General features: G+C 40.1%; 2 pseudogenes; both read left to right on the forward strand.

Moving 5' to 3' along the window:
* Nucleotides 1-1,186: 1,186 nt before the first annotated feature.
* LOC100713173 (integrin beta-1-like) lies at nucleotides 1,187-2,157 on the forward strand (annotated as a pseudogene).
* Nucleotides 2,158-2,861: 704 nt separating this feature from the next.
* LOC100725356 (eukaryotic translation initiation factor 5B-like) overlaps nucleotides 2,862-14,976 on the forward strand; it is a 38,204-nt pseudogene continuing 26,089 nt past the window's right edge.

The following is a 14,976-nucleotide window of genomic DNA, read 5'->3' on the forward strand; positions in this document are numbered from 1 at the left end:
AAACAAAAAGCAATAGACAAACAAACAAGAAACAAAATACAGTAAGAGTATAGGTTTACAAAACAAGATGACAGGAATTTGACAATGTCTGTAATATTGCATAGTGTTACCTTCAAGAGGGTTGCTGAGATTAACAGATAGAGATACTGTAAAATTAATCAAAACATCTGAGTATTAACTGTTCTTTTGCAATAACTAATACAATTAATAGTATAGCCATTTTAGCTATCATATATACATATATATAAATATACATATAAACACACACATACACACAGATTTATGTCTTTTCTTTTCCTCTTCCTTCTTTCCTCCTTTCCCTTATTCCAATTACTTTTCCTCTTTGAACAGATTCTTACCCTTAAACAGTATTCACTATAGATTTTGGAACATATACAATTTTTCAAGAAGAGATGTATTTTTATACAATGGAGTACTACTTCGCTATAAAGAAAGATTGCATCAAGACTTTAATAAGTAAATGGAAGCTACTTGAGAACATACTCACAAGTGAAATAAATCAAACTCACTTATGTAAATACCATATTGTCTCCATTTGTGCATCTTAAATAGGTGAATTTCACATTGCATGACTTAGGTGTCAATAGCGATTTAAAAATAAAACAGAGCTAGGCACATTTGAATCATGTACCACAGTTTGACAACCCTCGCTCAATTCCATTCTTTTATTTTCTTTTTCAGGGCATGAGCAAAGGGAATGTAAGATCAGCACGTTTGTACACATTCTGAGTATGCCAGCGAGACTCTATGTCTCAACATTGAACCTCTACAAATTCATGGCAGTTGCTCGTATTTTCATGCCATTTCTTTTCCACCTGAGGGAAATATTTTTAACACACCTTACAGTTGCTTCCTCCCCTGCATACAACATATGGGCCAGAAAGAATCTTGTCTCCTCCCCTGGTTGGTTTTGCCATTTCATGGATACATGAACTACTATCCTCTCTGATAACCCTCTGCCAAGCCACCCTGCCTTAAAGCTAGCTGATTATGACATAAAATCTCTACAAACTGCAAGACAAATAAACCTTTCCTCCCTTAACTTTCGGTGTTAGGTATTTTTGTCTCAGCAACAAGACAAAAGTAACGAAAACAACTGCCAAAGCTCAGAAACTCTTTGTATCAGTGAAAAGAACTGTGTTAAACCTTGTAGTACTGAAACATTTTCAGCCTTACTGACAAGGGAGAGATATGTAACAAACTTGTTGGGAAACAGCACATATCTGGAAATGTGAATTGCCTTGAACATGGTTTTGAGGCAATCATGCAAGTGGCAGTTTGGGGATCATTGATTGGCTGGAGGAATGTCACATGGCTGCTGGGTTCCAATTCAATGGAGATAAAAGAAAAATTCTGTAGCACTGTTTTACCTAATGATGGCCAGTGTCACCTGGAGAGTAATGTGTACCCAAAGAGCCATTATGATGATTATCCCTCTATTGTTTACCTTGTCTAGAAATTCAGGGAAAATAATATTCAAAAAATTTTTGTGGTTACTGAAAAATTTCAGCCCATTTACAAAGGACTAAAACATTTGATCCCTAAGTCAGAAGTAGGAACATCATGTGCAAATTTCTGCAATGTAATTCATTTAATCATTGATGACTACATCTCCCTTTTTTCAGAGGTAATTTTGGAAAACAAATTGCAAGAATGAGTAATCATAAATTACACATCTAACTGTGAGAATGGAATGAATGGGACAGGGTAAAATGGTAGAAAGTGTTCCAATATTTCCACTGAAAAGGAGGTTCAATTTGAAATTAGAGTAACTGCAACTAAATGTCCACATAAAAAAAATCAGAAACCATTACAATGAAACTTCTGGGCTACACTGAAGTAGAGGCTATTCCTAATTCATCGGTAAGTGAGAGTACCGGGAGCAAGGGCTTCTCTGAGAGTCCCAGGAGCCAGGATGTCAACAGGTTGTCTGAATGTGGAGCCTGCAGGCATGAGGCATGTGTGGGTAGACAATGCAAACATAGCACAGAAGAAGCAAACAGTGAAGGCATGAATGCCTACCACGGGAAAGAGAACAGCTCTGAAACCTGTTGTGACAGTGGAGAGTGTGTCTGTGGACACTGTACCTGCAAGAAGAGGGATAACACAGATGAAATTTATTTCACCAGATGCTGAGTGTGCAATAATTTGAATTCTGATAATCCAATGGCTTCCTTTGTGGAGGCAACTTGTGTGTGCAGTGATTGGACGTGTGAATGTTATTCCAACTATACTTCAGTGTGTGTGACTGTTCTCTGCACATTACTTCATGCACAGCTGTGTATGGGCAGATCTGCAATGGCTGGGCATCTCTGTTATGTCTGTCCACAAGATTCAAGGGCAGACCTGTAAGATGTGCCAGAATTGCCTTGGCATCTGTGCCAAGCATAAAGAACGTGTTCAGTGCAGAGTGTTCAATAATGGAGGAAAAAGGGACAGGCATGCACAGGAATGTTTCCATTACCACTTTACCAAGGTGGAATGCTGGGACAAGTTTCCCCAGCCAATCCAGGTGGACCCACTCTTGCACTGTGAGAAGTACATGGAGGACTGCTGGTTCTATTTCACACAGTCAGTGACTGGGAACAACCAAGCCTTTGTTCACACTGGGAAGACTCCAGAAGGTCCCACTGGCCCAGAAGTCACTGCAATTATTGATGATGTGGTTGCTGGAATTGTTCTTATTGGCCTTGCATTACCGCTGATTTAGAAGCTTTTAATGGTAATTTGTAACAGAAAGAAAATTGCTAAATTTTAAAAGGAGAAAATGAATGCCAAGTGAGACATGGGTGAAAATCCTATTTATAAGAGTGCTGTGAAAACTGTGCTCAATCCAGTTTATGAGGGAAGATGAGTATTGCCCAAGTGAATTTCACAACACTGAATGCAAAGTAGCAATTTTCATAGCCACGGTAAGGTAGCGTTAGGGCACTTTTGCTGTGGTTTTTCCGTGTGCAATTTTGAAGATGTGTAATATGTATAATTTTTTAAATTTTCATTATTTTAGAACTGATGCTATAATGTTTAACAAGGACTGAAGAAAGACTTGAAGCAGGATTGTTTTCCTTGTCAGCTATGGTCATATTGTACTTTTTGATTTTTTTGTTAGATTTTGAAATCAAGTTCTTATTGGATTATGTGGCATTTCAAGGGAGATTGAAAGGTCAATAGTTAAAATAATAAGCATCATGAGGTTTTCTGTTAATCACATATTAAAACTTTTAATTTTATATGTGATTTATGTGTCAGGTTTAGTTACACAGCATCCAAAATAAATGTTTTGCCAGTAAGTTTACCATTGTTTTCAATCTATTATCTTTCTGTTTGCCTAGTAGACATGATTGATGACACAGCTGGGAGATAAACATTTCGAGATTGTACAAAGGGCCATGCGAAAAATTCAGTTAGGAAGGAAAATCAAATAGCTTTTAAGCCCGTGTGTTGCTGTAAAAGTTACTTATTCTTGGTAACTTTAATGCCTTCTCTTTACACAAAGAAGCCTTGGTAAAAGTCCTGGGGACAGGTACAGCCTCAAAGGGAAAAAAATCCAATAAATATGTCTTAGGCAAAATGGCAAAAAATACATTAAGATACTAGAGAAGATTAGAAAGAAACACCAGCAATTTCAAAAGTTTTAAAATAAAATAAATTCAACTAAAGGGAAAGACACTTATATTACTGCCGAGTAACACTGACTGTCTCTAGGCTTTGAGTCACTCCTGAGGCTTTCAAACAAAGGGACTTCTGCTGGTTTCACACTCTGCAAGGGAAGTTTATACTCTGTGGCTCATCCCTCCCCCCCAAGTATGTCATTTCACTCATGACCTCACACTCCTTGCAATTCATCCCGCCTTAGCATCCCAGGGGCTTTCCTATGGAGAAATACACTGCATAGGACAGGCCATGAGGCCATGGAGGGGGAAACTGGCCTTTAGAGGGGAAATAGTTACCATACTACTCTGGGGTTTCAGTCAATTGTGAAACTGGGTAGTGCCACTGGAACCTACTGCTGTGCTCCTGTGGATCCCTTTTTGTGTCCGAGGATGTTCTTCATCTTTTGTCATCTAAGCTTTTGCCTATGTGCTGCCTGACTTTTCCTCTCAGTTAGATCATTGTAGAATTTCCCCAGGTTGCTGTAGGATGGGCTCCATGATAAGTGTTTTCTGTGTTTGGGTGGCCATGGGGTAGAGACTGGCTGTCTTGGTCTGTGCTTCTTGGTTTTTTTTTTGTTTGTTTGTTTGTTTCTTTCTTTCTTTCCTGCTGCTATTTTCTTCCTTAGTTCTTCCTCTTTGCTCTCCTCACGGCCAAGATTTGATGGCAAGTGCGTGTCAGTGGTCATGGACCCAGGAGTGTTCAGAATGGCCCTCCTCTCTCTGGTCTACAGCTGCACCCTTGAGCACAGACAGGGGCTATATTTTGTCACTACCTGTTCAGAATGTGGACAGCAAGGAGCACAGGAACAGAGAGGAGGGCGGAAGGTCAGGGAGAGTTTAAGGTGTTCTACACAGCAAGTATGAGCAAGAGATTGGGTGAAGGGGAAAGAAACAGCCTCTGCGTTGGCGAGAAAGGAGACAAGACAGAAAGAAGGGGGAGAAATGTTCGGTAGCTGGGAGGATGCAGCAAGTTTGGGAGAGAGGAAAGGCTGCTGGGAGTCTGGCTTTGCCCCTCATCTTAAGAACTAGATTTATGCTTGGCATGTGTGACTGTTTGCAGGGCGGCCCCTCCTGTGCATTCCACTCAGTCATCACTTAAGCTTGAGCATCCCCCACTGCTCTTATATCTTGGCCTCCATATCCCTCCAATCAGATTCATGTCTCCTCCCTCAAAGATTAGTTTCTTGTGCAAATTCCAGTTTCTCAGAGTAAATATCTGCCTATCTCTTCATTCCTTTGGGGACAGGGTTTTTTCACTGGGGGCCATCTCCCAAGGCTTCTTGACCTGTGTCTTCCTTCATTTGAATCAAAGGAATTCTCTCAATTTCTTATGGCCTGAAGAGGATTGTTGAACATGACACAAATGATGTCTTTGTTCTTCTTTGGGAGCAATGACTGTAGCTATCTTATCTAGAAATCTCTGAGGGCTCTTCATTATATTAAACCATATCTTAAACCCTCCCCAGTCCATCGCTTGCTGTTTAAAAAATGTCTTTTAACCAGGACAAGGTTTGCTTTGTAGGGAAAAGTGATAGATGTCTCTCAATAAAGGCTTGGTAGTAGAGGCTTTGCCACTGAAATAGCCAAGCCCTGTGTAGGAGTTGGTACACACACACACACACACACACACACACACACACACTCACTCACTCATACACACACACTTACATCTCATGTTGACACTGAAAAGGATTTGACATCAGACTGAGACTCATGCATGGAATACTAAGATGTGCCAAATCTCCTCTCCAGTGTAACTCAAGAATGCTGTTTTAGAAAACACAATCCCCCCCCCCAAAAAAAAAAAAACCTGAAAATGCAGTTTTTTAAATAGTTCAATCATGGGAACTGTTAGTTGTAATCATTTTTTTTTTCCCTAGGTTCAGGTACAAATAAGTAAGGAAGCCATATGATTATTCTGCATAACAGTCTTTTTTCTGGGTTTCCTCATATCAGCTTGACATCCACTTGAACAGATCTACTTCATTTCCGGACCTCCTCACTATAAATGGGTAAGTAGGTCAGTAACACTGTAGAGTTATAACTCTGACTTCTCGGTCACTTCTGATGGGCTGGGAATGCTGGCCTCAGACAGCCAGTGATTCATGACTGGTGGACTCCACCCCAGCCTCAGTAAGCGGGACAGCTGAACACTCCTGAAATCGGAGATGAAATTCAGACAATCATTGAACAGGGGCTGGGTCCTCATTGCCCTCCTCACCTCACTCCGTAGCAGTAATCCTAATGAGGCCAGGAGAAAAAAGAAAGTTAGGCAGATAGGACAGAGGTTTTAAAGTAAACCGAAGGTCAGGGCTTGAGTGAGTTCAAATACAGAGGGCCTACATAGCTCACCTAAATAAACAAATAAGACCCGTATATAATGTTTATATAACATGAACAAGACAGCCTTCTTTCCAGGCATTAAAGATCTGACAACGTGCACTCTGTCATAACACTTATATCAAGGTGTCATAAAATTCCTGGATCTGTATGTTTTTTTTTTTTTTTTCTCACCTTTAGAAACCTGTTCCATTGGGACTGAGGATTTAGCTCAGCGGCACAAGCGCCTGCCTTGGAAGTGTGTGGTCGTGAGTTTGACTCCTGGTATCGATAAAAAAGAAAAAAAAAAAAAAAAAAAAAAAGGAACCTGTTCCACAGTGGGTAGCGGCTTTCCTCTCTGTTCTTCCTACTAACACATACCTGGTCATTCCATGTCACCTGCTTGCTGTTTTGTCAGTTCCATCTGTATCACCTCAAAACAAGGACCCAAAGGGGAGCTGGTTACACTAAGAGACTGCTCAAGAATATCATTTTATTTGCAAAGCCAATGTGGTGGTTTCTTCCATTGTTCCTGTCCAAGACTTTGTGCCATGAATTCCTCTTCCATTCCATCTGTATTTTTTCAATTCCTAGATGTGTGGGTTCTTACCAATTTTTATCAGTGACTGACATCTGAACCTACATGTTATATGACATTACCTGGTCCCTTGGCCGTGTTCTCTAATTCAAATTTGGTAAAAGTAGGAACTTTCCTGCTTTGGTCTCTGATTTTGTTGAAGACAGAGTTAAAGAAAACTTGCCACGGCTTTCTCTGGAAGGAAAGGGTGAAGTGTCAGAAACCACAAGCTGTACTATTCAAGATTCATATGAGCAAAGCTTGAGGGCTGTGATGTGGAATGATCGCAGACCAGGAACCATGCCTAGTCTGACCTCTGTACTCAGTGCTCAGACCTGGACAACAACAGAAAAATGGAATTGAACAAAGATCAAAACACATACATCCAATTCCGACACACATGTGTGCAACTAGTGTGCCAGTCCCACTACCACAAGTGCTCAGCACTCACCAACCAAAAGCATGGGCAATATTTTTGTTTGTTTGTTTGAATCTGACACGATACCAAGGCCAGGGCCAGGAACTCATATGTGCTCTTAATGTTTGAGTCCAAAGATTGTTGACAAGACCCACCCAATATAACACAGAACTGGGATTGGAGAGAGAAAACCTGTACTTCCAACCTGGGCATCTAACAAGTTTAATTCAGAGAATTTCTTAGTCATGTTGAACAAACACCTGTCCCTACTATTTCCGCAGTAACCAAAGGATTGTGATTTATCAGCTGGATAAGTTACATGATAGCCTCGAAAGTTGCCATACTGTCAGAATGTTTTTCAGATCACTGCAGTTTCTTGGCAGAGAGGTATCGTAGAGATATGGAGTGAGAGGCAGTATTACCTATTTCTCACTCAGGTTCTCTGTCTTCCTGAGCCTGATTGCTCTATGCAAAATCTGCTAGATACTTGTATGTCAGGAGTTCACTGTACCCATGGCATCTGCACAGATCTCTGGGTAATGCTGAGCATTTACCAGGTAAAATATTTCACTTACTTCTCAATATTTGTGTCCAGTCTTGTTCTCACCTGAGTAGATTTTACTTCTAAATGTACAGTTCATGTAAATGGTGTGTTGCAGAAATTTTTAGCTATAAGTAATTGCAACTCTCAAGCCATAGTACATTCTGAGTCTGTGAGCTACACAAACTATATTGTTTGTATTAAAATGTGATTCAAGTGGGTATTGTCTAGAGGTAGGTCATGGATTTAATTAGAAGGTCAAAGCTGAGGACAGGGCTGTGGCTTTTTCTTGTTTTTGCAATGGTAGGATATCAAACATAGGATTTCATGTATGCTGGGCATTTGCTCTGTCAATTGGCTGTAGCCCTTCCCAAAGAGTTGTATTTTGACAGTATTGTTCTTCTGGGAATTGGGAATGACTGTTTGGGGATTTCCTCAACATAGGCCACCCCAAGTTATCTCATAGGATACCTGGGGAATTTGAGACACAGATGCCTGTAAATATGCCCCATACCTACACTCTCCTTTGTGAGTGGCATGGAAAACTTAGTTGTCAGCATTTATTTTTCTCTACTAGAACCGTGTGAGGAACTTGTCACATATGTGTTCAGTGTCAGAAAAAATCGGAGAGGGTCAGTGACTTACTAGTATTAGTATACTAGTACTTCATTAACAATAGCGAGTGGCAAATTGTCTTTCTTTTTTTGAATGAATTTCATCCTTAGAAACAAAGATAATCCCTAGTAAGTGGGCAGGAAAAGCATACCTAATACAAGCAAGATGCATGAAATATTTTCATGCCTTTTAATGACTATGGAATATAATAGAAATTTAATATTTTGTTAAAAATGATCACAAACATTACATTTTTCTATTTTTTTTAAACTTCTGGTACTGAGGATTGAACTCACAACCTCATGCTTGCCCGGCAGGCAGGCCCTTATGTCACTGAGCTAAATCCCTGGCCCAGTTACAAACATTATAAAACCATTATCAACATGATTTAAAAATATGAGAAAAATACACACAAGACATTCTATCAGTTTCCAGGTCAGAAACAAAATTTTATAGTAAAATGTTATGATTTTTCAGAAAAAGACCAACTTTGAAATAGTAGAATTTGGGGTATCTGAAGCAGGGTAGTTTTATTGTAATTTTATCTTGAAAGGGAGTTGTGTAGATTATACAAAAAGGAGAGCTTGTCAAAGTAAGTATCAAGACTCACTCTATATGATGAGTAATTGAAGCAGGAGCTGATAAGTATGTCATCCAACAAAAATACAAATCTTAGAACTATACTCATGTATATGTGCATGTCAAGTAGCTGGCCTTTTGATCATGATGTCCTTTTAAAACAGACACTGGTGGTTGTGTATATGTATATGTGTATGTGTGTTTGTCTCTGTGTGTGTTTTGGAGATACAACTGCAGAGGAGCTTCTGAGACCACTGGGTGATTCTTTTTTATTAGTGTATGTTGACATGCTAGTACATAATAGTTTCATTCTTGTTGAGGAAATGGTACATGTATGTAACACATCTTTTTTCTTTATTGTAAAGAGGGAAAACAAAAAAAAAATACAAGAAAAACAAGAAATGAAAGAGACAAACAATGATAATCAAAATCCCAAAGTAATAACAATATAGGCTTTCAAAACAAGGTGGCAGGAACTTTACAAAGGTTTTTATTTCGCGTAGTTATCCTGAAAAGGATTACATTACCACATATAAACATTCAAAATTGATCTAATCCTGTTAACTGTTTTGTTTAACAAGTCTTGATCATTTTTTATTTCTTTTTTTAAAGTTTTCCTGCCCCTGAATCACTTCCTCATCTCCAAAATGTATTTTTTGCTTCCTAACATTTTGCCTTTTTTAAACCGAATTTATTATTATTATTATATTATATTATGTTACATTTTAGGTTCCTTATATAAGACAAACCATGCCATAGCCATATTTAGCCTTCTATATTTCATTCATTTTACTGGATATTTTAGTCTCAATTTCTATTTTACTTACAAATTTTTTTTCTTACAAATTTTTTGGAAATTTTTCTTACAAATGATTCTCCTTGCTTGTCTACGTATGCCACATTATTTTTGTTCATCAGTCTGCCAATTGGCATGTAGGGTTCTTTCAGTGACACAGGTAGTTCTGGATTCTAGCAAGCTTGATAGTTGTTCCTTGTTGTGTTTCTTTCTGCAAGCATTCATGAGCCAGCGATCATGGGTAAAGGATACTCTAGAGTTAGTCCCAGCACTTGCCAGACAAGGCTCACAAGGAAATCAGATGAATACTTGAAATCTAACCTGGTTTCCAAAACTGTGCTGAGAACAGATGTGACGTGAACTTGGCAGAGTGGCCATGGATGCTGACCCATGCAACACCAGGGTGGAGGTGGCCTTTGTCAAACTGTCACCTGGCTCAATCGCCTGTATTCCCTGGGAGTGAAGAGCAATCCAGGAATATTGTGTGGATCAATAAAACATCCCCTTAATGAACATTAAAACAGAAACTGTTTTCCTTCTTTGGCTTGATGTAACTCCTTTTTTATGTGGATTCTGAGTTCTTGTCCCATTTGAGTGTACCCCAGTGGACACAGGTACACATGCGCTCTGGGCATTTACTCTTGGCAAGTTGCCTACTAATGTCACAACGCGGAAGGGTCCTGGTCAGAGCAGCTCAAGATCAGCTGAGTGCCTGTGTAGACATGGTCTCGACCTCCACATTTCTAGGGGACGGCATTTAAAGGGAGCCAATATGGCTCTTGATTGTTCTCCTTTGAAGTTAGCTGTGAAGGAGTTTTAACAGGATAGACAAAAGTGCAGAGTCTGAGGCATGGAAGGAATTTGGTCAAGATATCTCTATGGAGACAAAATGTCAATTGCTGCTGAGGATGGACACTAATCACTCAGTCCTTCTCCAAACCCCCACATGATGGCAGCCTTGAGAGGAAAATCAGAGTGAAATGACTGTGAAACCCCACTCAGATAAACTAGGCATTTCCTGACTCTGACCTCTTGGGCCTTCCTTCCCCCTTTTCGCTAAATCCCAGGGAGACAAGAGGTTAGAGAAGGGAAAGGACCGGACCTGGCTGCATCCATGAAGAAGGATCATACAACAGCTCACTTCTTTCCTATGAGGGCTTCAGTTTAGGTTTCATCAGAACTGAAGGAAGTGAGAAATTGTGACATTGAGAGATGAGAGCTGTGATGATCACCTTAGACAGGACATGGAAATGACTGGACACTCACTGGTAGAAAGGCCTAGGTTGCGAGATTCACTGTGTTACTTGGCAGTGAACAGAGAAGTCGCAATGGCATTTCATAGATTGACAGTAAGGAGTGGGAAAGAAAGGGCTCGTCAGAATGGACATGACTGGGGACAGGGAGAGTTATGGGAAAGAATTATTAGTTTTATAGGTTAATTTTCTATGCACCAGTCAGGTATATGAAGAAATGGCGATGTCCTCATGGAGGATACTACTTACTTTAGGAACAAGGAGAGCCCTTTTGTTTGATGTCTTATTTTCTTAGCTTGGAGGTGTGTGTACAGGTATTTCTATTGCCATTAGCTCTGCATCTCTGTATTGCTGACATACTCCATCAATAGAGAAAAAAGAAAACTGGAGATAGATGGTGAGCAAGTAGAAAGTTCCAGATAAAGAATGGTGAACAGCCTGTGACTGAAGTGTTTGTGCTAAGTAATTTTGAGCATCTGATTCTATTTCCTGCCCCAGATTTCTGAGTGAGGGTGCACTAACATGGTGTCTAAGCATGCTTCCTGGGAAGGGGACCTTATGACAAACGTGTGTCTACAAACAGTTGAACTGGGAGGGAAGGCCAGGCAGCCCTGGAGTGGGGGGACAGGCATGAGACACAGGGTGCAATTAAGAGGGAGTGATCACAAAAGCCCACTGTGGGCAGGTAGAGCTCATTACCAGGTGCTGTTGTGGACAACTTTATAGAAAACACACTGGAGGTTCACTGTAGGCACAGCATGAGGAATGCTGTAAAAGTAGCCACCAAGCAATCTGTTGTCATTTTTAAATTTTTTTGCAGAGGCAATCCAAGTGCTGTCACGGTCAGCTGGAAGTGTGTTGAGGCTGGCATCCTCCTAAGGTGTATGAATCTTCTAAAGGAGAGTCATGGGTGATGTTCATAAGGGGCTTTGTAAATGTAAAGGACAGAATCAGAACACAGACATCCTTGCCAGAAACTTTGTACCTTTCTGACCTTTAAATATGCCAATACTCTGTTTCCAAAATTTTTTCCATAGCCTGGAACTTAGTTTTCCTCTCTACACTCAGGATGATTTAAATATTTTGTAGATTAGCATGTGTAATTTGAAACTGATTCTGGGATATATTGCATTTTCTGATTAGTGTCTGGCTTCTTAATGAATCCTTGTAATGTGTGTTTATTAATCCTTCTCAGAGAGAAGGGAGGTAGATTTTCTTGGTGCTTTTCCTGGAGATGTGCCATGGTGGGTGGATAGGCTCAGGTATCTCTCCGTGGAAGGTTTAAGAAAATTTGCCTGTAGGGGTCAGCAATTCCATTCTTGCCATTTGGTTCAAAGAATCCCAAGCTGAGAAGTTTTATATTCCCTCTGGGACTCCAAAGCCCTTTCACTCTTGGTCATTTATAGCATCTGGGACTTCATTCCTCTAACTGTGAGCTTTTGTGTCAGTGAATGAGGTAGCCATTAGGATGTTAGCTACTGTCTCCCACTATGCGCGGTCAGCAGAACATGGTAAAACACGGAGTCGCACAGTGACTTTTTGGAGGAAACAGTGCTGATGCTTCTGATTGGCCTTTCCAACTCAGAATGAGCAAAAATTAAAAACAAATGGGCAGGTCGTGTTTTCCACAAAAACAAGGAATTTTAAAACCAGGAAAATGTCATGACTCTGGAAAAATATATGCATACAAGTTATAACAAAAATGGTGAATATTTACTTTAACAATTGTTGCAGTAAAAGTCACATGGCCATTAATCTGCCTAAAGCTACATCGTTCCTTTAGATACATTTTTCACATCTTCTTGTTAATTTTTGGAGCAGTTCCAGAAGTTCTTTGTTTTGAGTGTCTTTAGTTGTAATGTTAAGGGTGACTCGATGTCTTGAATCTTTTTCAAGTATTGACCTTTCATCATTGGTGTGACATTTGAAATTCAAACTCAGAAGACACACTGTCCAGTGCACAAAGTGAATGAGGGCACACCGTAAGTTCTATGAACCTACCTTTGCTTAGATGGCATGTGGCAGGGCCACTTTCTCTTTTGTTTGTTTTTTGATTTTTGAAACAAGTTCTCACTAAGTAGCCAGGCTGGCCTTAAACTGAGGGAGGTCCTCTTGCCACACACCTCAGAGTGCTGGGATTATAGGAGCATCCAAACAAGCCCGGCACATTCATTATATTTTGCTCAAGTCTCATACAGCCATAAAGAGGACTTTCAGAAGTACTTCTGAAAGTGGCAAGAATGATGGGATAAATGTAGTGGAAGAGACTGGGAGTATTTACAGGAGCATTAATGACTTATGTCTCTTGCTGTACTTACTTTTTAAAATTTAAGAATACAGTATAAACTTCGATTTGCCCTTATATCATGAACATGTGACTCTTATGATGTCCGTGCATGGAGAGAGTTTCCATACTACATGAAGCTTAAAAGTCTCTGGTCACTGCCAGTCACATGTTCCTCCAGCAGCTCATGTCCCTGTAGCCTTGTGCTTCTCCTTTTTCCATAATGGTGGCAGCAGCCTGAAAAATGGTGAAAGGGTGGCTAACAATAGGAAGCAAAGATGGCTAAGTCCTCTGAGTGATTACTTTTTAATTGTGTCATGGTTCTGATACTCAAAAAAATTAAAGGTCAAGATTTGCAAGTGCTGGAGGAGTAGAATTTGGAAGTGACTGGAGTCTTCGCAAGATTTTCAGTGTTGGGCCACAGGAACCTTATGTGGTGACAATGTTCAGGCCTGAGGTCACAGAGAGGTCAGATATGGAGGAGAAGACTGTGAGTGTCCAGGAGTCTCTGAGAATGTAACCCCTGATTGTACAGTAGACACGGCGTGTTTTGTGCATCCAGCCTGGTACTGGCATTCCTGTAGCGGGACTGTCCAAGCTGCTGGCTAATAAGAAAGCGCAGCAGTGGCTCCACTGACCAAGGTGGATGGGTCTTAGCATGGGCCTCATCACGCTCAGCAAGAGGCATGGGAGAAAGGCGCAACAGGATAAGAAGACAAAACGATGGGTACTGAGGGTGACTGGGAGGAAAAGAAGCAGAGAAGACAAGGTATGTATGAGAGAGAAGGAAACTCCACAGTGAACAACTTAAAGAAATGTGTATGCTATGCGTGGAAAAAAGGTGACAATTTAGAGCGCAGGTTTAGATACTACATATAACCTTATATGAAGATATAAGGTAAGTTGATAGCATGAGCACGAGCACAGAGTCACTACCATAGATGAAAATGAGAAAACTATGGGAAAAATTGACCTGTGTGTTGTCTGATGCAAATTATGTGATATTAATCATAAATAAACAGTGGATTTCAGAATTCATATAAATCTAATCTTTGATAGCACAGACAACCTACAGTAAGTGTTAAGTTTTTATCTAAAACAAAGAAGTAAATGGATAATAAAGTCAAAACCATAGTATGTGAGTGCTTGGTAAATGGCAGGCACCATAGAAGTGCTTGCTATGAATTCGCTCTGTGTCACAACAGTCTGAAATGTGGTTCCTATTTACACTCTTATCTAACAGAGGCACATACCACTTAAAGCAGCAGAGTTACAGAGGATGTGGTGGTGCAAGGGAAGAGTTCTTACCCAGCATAAGCAAGGTCCTAGGTTCAGTCCCACCTGGTCAAAAAAGAAAAAAAAATGTTTTAAGGGGAGGAGGTTTGGCACAAGCCTGTATTTCCAGTTACTTGAGATACTGTGTCAAGAATATTGAATGTGTGAGGATAGCTTGGGCAGCATAGGGAATATCCTGAGACCCTGAGTCAAAACTAAAAACAAAACAAAGCAAAACTAAATGACAACATCAATATGTTATTTATACATGTGAGTCTGATTTATTTTACTTATGAGTATGATCTCCAGGTGTAACAATTTGCCTAAAAGTCTCAAATTTACCCTTCTTTATGTCTAATTAGTACTCCATTATAAAACACTATCACATCTTTTTATCTATTCCTCATTTGGGCATTTGGGTTGTTTCCAAATTTAGCTACTACAAATTGTACTTCTATAAACATGGGTGTACATATGTGGCTGTGGTATGATGTTTGAATTCATCTGGAAAGATACTCAGATAACCAGCTGAGTCAAATGGGGCCTCTAATGCTAGTTTTCTGAGGAATCTCCATGCTGATTCCTCAGGGGTTGCACCAGTCTATATCCCCACCAACAGTGGAGAAGACTCCCTTTTTCCCCACA

This window comes from Cavia porcellus, unplaced genomic scaffold (genome assembly GCF_034190915.1).
Source record: "Cavia porcellus strain 051 isolate PalLab524CR breed Dunkin Hartley unplaced genomic scaffold, mCavPor4.1 scaffold_3, whole genome shotgun sequence".
NCBI lineage: Eukaryota > Metazoa > Chordata > Mammalia > Rodentia > Caviidae > Cavia > Cavia porcellus.